Here is an 8121-nt window from a genome sequence, read left to right on the forward strand (position 1 = left end):
AAAAAAAAAATATATATATATATATATTTATTTTCTAAATAAAAAAAGCAACCACAACAAAAACAAAATGTTTATGGTCAGGCACTGCAATAGAAGTAAATGAAAGCAGAAATTTTAATCTTATAATAATGCACTTACATTCATTTTTCTTTTAGAACTAGTGTGTATTTGAGCTGTAAAGCTGATAAAAATAATTTACTATTATTATTATTTTTTAACAGTTTATGGCAGTGGTTCTCAACCAGGCGACCCACTAGGGGGCCACAGCAAACTTCCTTTCAATCAAGACATTTCTTTTTATTTTATTTTATAAATAAAATAAATTTTACAAAATACACTAACAATACATTTTTAAAACTTCTGGAATCTTTAAATTTTTATCTATCTATCTATCTTCACAGACTCAAATGTGCATTTCTATTATGCTGAATTTATCCACCAAGCTGTCTATTATCTGTCATGTGTTTGTTTTATAACCACTAGATGGTGCACTCTCTCTCTCTGTCTGTCTCTCCGCTTGCGTTTTTGACCATGTCTGCCTTTATTCCCTTCCAGCTGTAGTGTGACTATTGACTCGAGCGAGATGCATTTCGCAGATCGATATGTTTCATTATTTGGAGTCCAGACGTACAGATCAGGGGAATACAGTTTTTATTAAAGTTCACCGAGAAGAGATGTAGTGCTGAACAGTACAGGAAAAGAAAGTATGTCCATCCAATGGGAGACAGGAGTGACTGTAATATCAACAACCATGATGTCTGTCCTCCACATACACATAAGCATCTGAAATATTGGAAAACTTGCTACTGGAGATGAAGATGGCATGGATCAGTTTGCGTGCAAAATATTACTTAGGATTGCTGTTATGTTTTTGACACCCTGCCAGTCGGTTGGTTCCTGAACACACAAACACAAACACACTCATACTCCGTAACTCCTCTTATGCACATTATGAATCACATCAGTGGGTATACACAATAACAAAACAGGACTAATACATTTGCCAAATCTTCTTTCCAAAATCCTCCTAATTTCCATACAGAACACATAATTTATAATGACAAAAAAGCAAAAGATTTGTTCAGCAAGATTATAAATTCACTATTGTAAGCTAAGCGTTACCTGCTATAAGGCATTCATTAAGGACACAGAGCAGGCTCTCTCTCTGGCTGGTTCTCCAGCTGAAGGCAGCTGGTGGCCTCTCGACCGCTGGGCCCGGTCTGTCTTGACCCTGAACACATGGTCCACTTAAGCTATGATTGGCTGGGCTCAGACCAAAGCTGTGCACAGCACAGGTCAACGGCTGAATCAGCTGTTAATCAAGGGAATCAAGCTCAGGCAAATCTCTGCCATAAGTGTGTCAGTTACTCCAAGAATAAAGGTGAGTATGAAAAATGAGCGGTTTTCAATTAACAGTTTCAGATGCAGAATCTTTTATTCTGATCTTCCACTTGCTTTCTCAGTAACTTGTCCCAAGTGAGAAAAGGAGGGGGCGGATGGTGACTTCACAGTCTCTCTTATAGGAATACATATAAGCCACCTGCTGCTTTTTGTTGGATATAAAGGGAAAGCTGGCGGAGAAGTGATGCCATGCCGTGGAATTCATCTTGTCACATGTCCTACTGGAGCGGTGTGAATCCTCTAAACATTTTGGGCCCGGCCTCCGGAGGGAGCTCTCGACGACATGAAACCGCAGAGGACATATTCGATTATTTTAGGAGCCAGCCAAACACACACACGCTCATTTTATGGCAGAAAAATCGAATTTGCTTCTCCGACATGCTGTGGTGGACAGAAAACTTGCGTGCAAGAGCCAGAGCAAGAGATACCCAAATGTGCTGTCCCTGTAGGTGTGTGTCTGTGACAGCCCAGATGTGTGTGTGACAGGTGTGATGGACAGCCCACTAAACCCAGCTCAACGTGCCCGTCCGGTGGAGAGGGAAATAAATATAACACCACATAAAAGGCAGATCATGAATAATAAAACAGCCATAAATTCCATAATCTGGCCAAATGATTTATGAATTTACAGTGCAAGACGGCCCCGGCCACACTGTAAATATTCATGTGACAAGCGCTAAGCTCTATTTAATTGTGATTAATGGTAATGCATGGAAGCAGGCCTCATAACTGCCAGCCTTTATTACAGGCAGCTGGCTGATGCAAATGTTATTTCGTGTAAGATTAGGGAGACAAATAGGGTCTTTCAGGCGGTCCTCAGCATCCCATACAAGAACAGGGCTCATAAGATTCCAGAGAAAATGTACTAGGTTGCTTCCCCCAGCAGGATGCTTGTTGATAAAAAGTAAATTGCACTATGTCTGGTAAACACTTATTGGAGAGAAATATATATACAAACTGCAGTGGAGCTGGCCCTCAGATGATGATGTTTTTTGACATTTGCAATTCATATAACACTCATGGTTCAGTTTCAACTACTTTTGCTTCAATTGGTCCTGCTTCAAACTCAGATTTTACAATGGACATCAAGTGGCGACCCAACACAGAACCGAAATGACATACATTAGGCCCAACAATATGCAAATTTACTAACATGACAGGCTGAATAAGACAACTGCCAATTTTTAAATGCATTAACAACAGTAGATTGCCAGGCTTATACAACAAACACTAGGCCAAATATTGCATTAGTATGAACCAGATTACCAAACGGCAGATGAATTTGAGCTAAAATATCAAAAGATATTGCAAATGTTATGTTCTAACTTTTAAAAGCTGATTTTGGTTTCCTAAACAACTATGGATGATTATATGGTTAGTTGCATTTTATTATTAGTATTTAGATTAGATTTATTTTTATGCAACCAACTAGCTTTAGACAGCTATTTCTGTCAGGACCACTATCGTCAAAGATGATTGACAATTAGTATACAGTTTGGATTGGCGGTATGGTTCCGTTCTGGGCAAGAACTCCCTGCGCATCCATGCAGCCTAGCATGGGATGACAGCAGGGAGAGCACCGGGGCTTAGCACACTCAAGCACCCCTACAGAACGAGCACTACCCGTGAAGGGATTTCAACAGTCAGTAGGGCGAACCAGGGGGTTCTGCTGCCTACCAGACCTCCTGGGAAACTCCTATGTGTGAGTTCAGGAGTAATAACTAAGATGTGATGTGTGTTCAAGTGATTTTCTTCAAGTGATAGACATTTTATTTTATAATTTTCATTCTGGCACAAAACATGAAGGAAAATCTAGTTTTGTGGCATGCTTATCACCTTAAATGAGTGATATTTCTAAGGATTATTCTTAGTTTTCATTAACAGAACACAACATGTACAAACTAAGCTGTACAATCAAAACTGTAATTAGGTCACTGTGGTGGCAATTAAGTGCACTAATTTCTTAATAATTCTGACATGGCTTGATGACAGCGCTTGTTGATAATCCTACTAATGCAAATTGTGGAATTAAGGTATATAGGAAAGTGCTTAAAAATGTGAGAGCTGTGGGCTGATTTGTTAAAAGGCTACATTTCTGTCAGGACCACTATCGTCAAAGATGATTGACAATTAGCATACAGTTTGGATTGGTGGTATGGTTCTGTTCTGGGCAAGAACTCCCTGCGCATCCATGCAGCTTAGCATGGATGAGAGCAGGGAGAGCAGCGATAACCCCCCCAGGGTAAACAGAACAGAACCAACATAAATGTATTGCAGATATCGTTAAAGTTCAATAATGTTATGTACACATTTTAGAATTAGTCTGATTCAAAGGAGAATCAGAAGGCTGAATTCTGACTGACAGAGGAGGAGTTGGGGATGGAGGAGGGTAATTAGCTATTGAGCAATGTGAAAACTGCTGATACTACTGCGGGACCTTATATATGAATACTTAGATAGATGTCGTATTCCCGTAGGTTGATGGGGATCAGCTGAGAGTCAGCTGATGCGAGCTTGACTAACGTGACCTGCCAGAACTAACGCTACGCTTGATTTTTAGCTTAAAAAATCTCTCAACTTCTGCTTTAAAAATTGAAATTAGACCAAGCTTTGTGGAATCATCTTTGTTTACTTATTTAAATTTAAGTTGAAGACATTTTTTTCTCCATTACACTCTTAAAAATAAAGGTGCTTCACGATGCCATAGAAGAACCTTTTTGTCTAATTGGTTCCATAAAGAACCTTTAACATCTGAAGAACCTTTCGGTTTCACAAAAGGTTCTTTGTGGCGAAAGAAGGTTCTTCAGATTACAAAAACGCAAGAAAGAGATGGTTCTTTAAAGAACCTTTGACTGAATGGTTCTTTGTGGAACCAAAAATGGTTCTTCTATGGCATCGCTTGAAGAACCGTTTGAAGCACCTTTATTTTTAAGAGTGTACCTTTGATGTTGTTGAGATGAGATGTATAGGGATTTTATATGTGTCACGATCACCAACTGGAGTGCCCTTGAGCTCCACCAGTGGGCACTCCATCCCTGACTTTTGCCATTCACCCTGGACTACATTCCCCATAATCCTTTGCCGGACTCATCATCTATTGCATCACCTGTCACTCATTAGATCTCATCATCAGTTCACAGCTGTCTCACATTAGAAGGACTTTAAAAGATGCACACACACTTGAACACTTCGCTGGTGATTCTGTAACGAAGGAGGCGTAGTGACAACGGAGTTGAGGATCCAAATGCAGGCTTTATTCGTAAACGTGGTCAGACAGGCAGGGTCCAGTACCAGCAAACAATAATATCCCAGGCAAAGACAAAGAGTAATCCGTAAACAGGCAATGGTCAGGGCAGGCAGCAAAACAATCATAAAAACCAGATAAACAGTCCAAGATCCAAAATACACAAAGGCAAGGCAAAACAAGGAAACACGGGCAGGATAACAGAAACTAGGAATCATTACAGGCTAAACAATCACCAGCGAAGTGTTCGAGTGTGTGTGCATCTTTTAAGGTCCTTCTAATATGAGACAGCTGTGAACTGATGATGAGATCTAATGAGTGACAGGTGATGCAATAGATGATGAGTCCGGCAAAGGATTATGGGGAATGTAGTCCAGGGTGAATGGCAAAAGTCAGGGATGGAGTGCCCACTGGTGGAGCTCAAGGGCACTCCAGTTGGTGATCGTGACAATATGTATGTCATACAATGTTTTAATTGTCTGTTATTGGTCTATTTTCCTTGTAAAAAGCCATTAGTCATTCTTTATGGGTTTTGGGGAAGAATGCTTCATATTCAACAAGATGGTGTGTTCTATTCATTTTCTTTCTGATCTTCAATTCTTTTTTGATCTTTCTTCATTATTTTTCTTGTTGTTATGAGGCAAATATGCCATATCTTCCCAAATGAGCTAATAACTTAAATGTGGCTCTGACAAACTTGCAGGGACATTTACATTAGGTGAAGAATGAATTGCAGCACGCTAGCACAGAATGAGGAAAAAGACATTGCACTACAGTGACACTCCGGGTAAACATTTTTACATCCTGATTTCACCTAATGAGGTGTGCCTCTATATTAGCCCCTAAATGCAGCATCTTTACACTTTTCTAACATGGGATCAAAGCAAATACAGCAGCAAACCTCAACCAAAAACTGTTGAGGATGAGGCTGCATGGAGCAATGAAACCAAAAATTGAGAACCCAGCATCCACAACATGATTATCTGTATCCGATCGATACTTAACTTTAATATTTACGAAGCAGCAAACAGCCTGAGGTGGGTGTCACAGTGACGTGGGAAGGTAAGGCTTGTGAACGGCATCCTCACTCTTGAGGGAGTCAGACATCCACCGGTGGTGGCAAAATCCACATCCCATGCTCAGGGAGTAAAAGCTCTGCAGGGGCTGAATCAGCAGACATGCCTCTTCTCCTCAGCCACAGATTTAGACCTGGCAGCTGGGCTGGATGGTAATTGGTAGCGTTGCTGGGAATGGCACAGTGCTTGCAGGTGAGGGAGGGGAGGGGAGGACGGTGTGTGTCTGCTCGCCGCTCACGCCAATTGCAGTGGTTAGAGGAAGTTGGCCACGGACGGCAGGGGAGACGGCGATGGTGCACACTTGTCAATGAGCACTCAGGGGAGTCGCCGGAATGAGAAGTAAAAGTCCTCATGTTACCCACCGCAACACACCCTCCCTCCTCCCCTTTTTATTTTTCACTCCATCCCTCTTCTCTAAACTCCCACTCACTTATTGTCGCTCACATTCATCCACTTGCTTTTGGCCGTCTGATATGTTAACCCCACCCTGTAGCTTTGCATATTGTGGACAGCGTTTGTTAAAGCTGACACTGCACCGAGTACCCCTCTGTGAACCGCAGGTGGATGGAATAAATGAAAATGAATAACAAAAAGGAACTACAGCGTGTTCATTTATGGATATCATACCACTTCACATGACAGGTTTTGAGTTAAGCTGTACTGTTGAGAAAGCGATTGCTTACTATAAAAAAACAGTGTTGGGGAATAACTACTATAAATGTAGCGACTCTACAGCTTTAGCAGTTTTCAAAACGGAAGTTTTTAAATGGAATTTTTGTTTTCTTTTAAAAAAGGAGTCCCAATGATACACCGCTGTTTCTAATAGTCGAGCAAATGACCTCAGCAGGCACCCTTCCATGTAGCGTTGTCAAGTCTGATTCATTTTAGTGAATCAAATCATCTTCATCTTCTCCTAGCTGGAAAGTCATTCTAGTGAATCACTTCATCCCTAACAGTTCTCTCTCTCTCATTTATGGCACTGGAAAGTCCTATTCATTCTAGTAAATTTGTACATTGTAAGCGGCCGGCTCATGCAGCATTAGAATGTTTGAATCATTCTTGTGTATCGATTTGTTTCGTTTGGACGGTTCAAGTAAATCAGGGGTGTCCAAAACTGTTTCTGGAGGGCCACTGTCCTGCAGAGTTTAGCTGAACACACCTGAACCAAAGTAATCAAGTCTTCAGACTCACTAGAAGAGTCGGCTCTCATGCAGAGCTAAGAAATATGATTCATTCAAGTGAATCAGTTTGTTTAGTTTGGATGGTTCATGTAAATGAACATAAAAAATTATTCACCGATTCAAGTCTGTGTACTATTGGTTATGTAAGTTAGGGTGTTTTATTGTATTTAATATAAATGTACCTGTTCAACTTTGATGCTGACACTCCAACTGACCCTTTGCAAAGACCCGCCCCCCTTCATTACTGTTGCTATGTCTGACAGGCCATGGTGCTCTCATGCCACATGTCATGTTCTCACGCAGTGAAAAATACATTGCAGAGTAAAGAGATAACTGATAACGCCCCACACAGACAAGACAGAGCACATCATTTTGTATGAAACAAAGTCTCAGCTTTCAAATTTTGTCATTTTTTAAGAAATTCAAACTATATATACAGTTTTGTAGCTCTTTAATGTGTCGTGACAGATGTGTCGCTGTAGCGCCTCAGTTCAAGCGGCACGTGAACCAGTCATCTCTTCCTCTTTACTAGTTATAGCATGAAATAAACATGAATGAACGTCAGAAGGTATCTTGTTTCCACTGCAGAAAGATATCAATACACACCATATTTCAAGTTCAAGTCCACTGACGTTAATCTACTCTCCTGTCTGGTTTGTTTGTCGGACAAAAATGGCAGATTCGGCATTATGATTGGTCAGATTGCTTGTCAATCACACTCTCGGCGAAGGGTCAATTAAGAATTCATTTAAATGTTTAATCTTGTTTAGACTTCATTTAGATCACTGCTTTGGTGCCAGTAAAATGGTGAATGTTTTTTGGGCCCTGTTTACACCTTGTATTAAGATGCGTTTTGGTCAGACGATGACAAGTAGACGAAGACACATTCCCATTTACACCTGCTGTTTTAGTCTGTCTCTTTTGTCCACTTTAGACAACTCTCCAGATTTCTTTGAGGGAGGGTCTATGAGCGGATGTATGTATGTTTTTTTTTCTTATCTTTTGATGTAATATTGCGGTCTAATGTGCTTTCGACTACCTCTGGAAGTGGTCAAAAGTGGAGAAGCTTAAAATGCTTCAGACCAGCGGTTCTTAATCCTGGTCCTCGCGACCCCCCCGCTCTGCACATTTTGCATGTCTCTCTCGTTTAACACACCTGATTCAGATAACCAGCTCGTTAGAAGAGAGTGCCATGAATGAACTGTGTTCCGATTGACAT

This window comes from Sinocyclocheilus rhinocerous, unplaced genomic scaffold (assembly GCF_001515625.1).
Source record: "Sinocyclocheilus rhinocerous isolate Xijiao unplaced genomic scaffold, SAMN03320098_v1.1 scaffold1938, whole genome shotgun sequence".
Lineage (NCBI taxonomy): Eukaryota > Metazoa > Chordata > Actinopteri > Cypriniformes > Cyprinidae > Sinocyclocheilus > Sinocyclocheilus rhinocerous.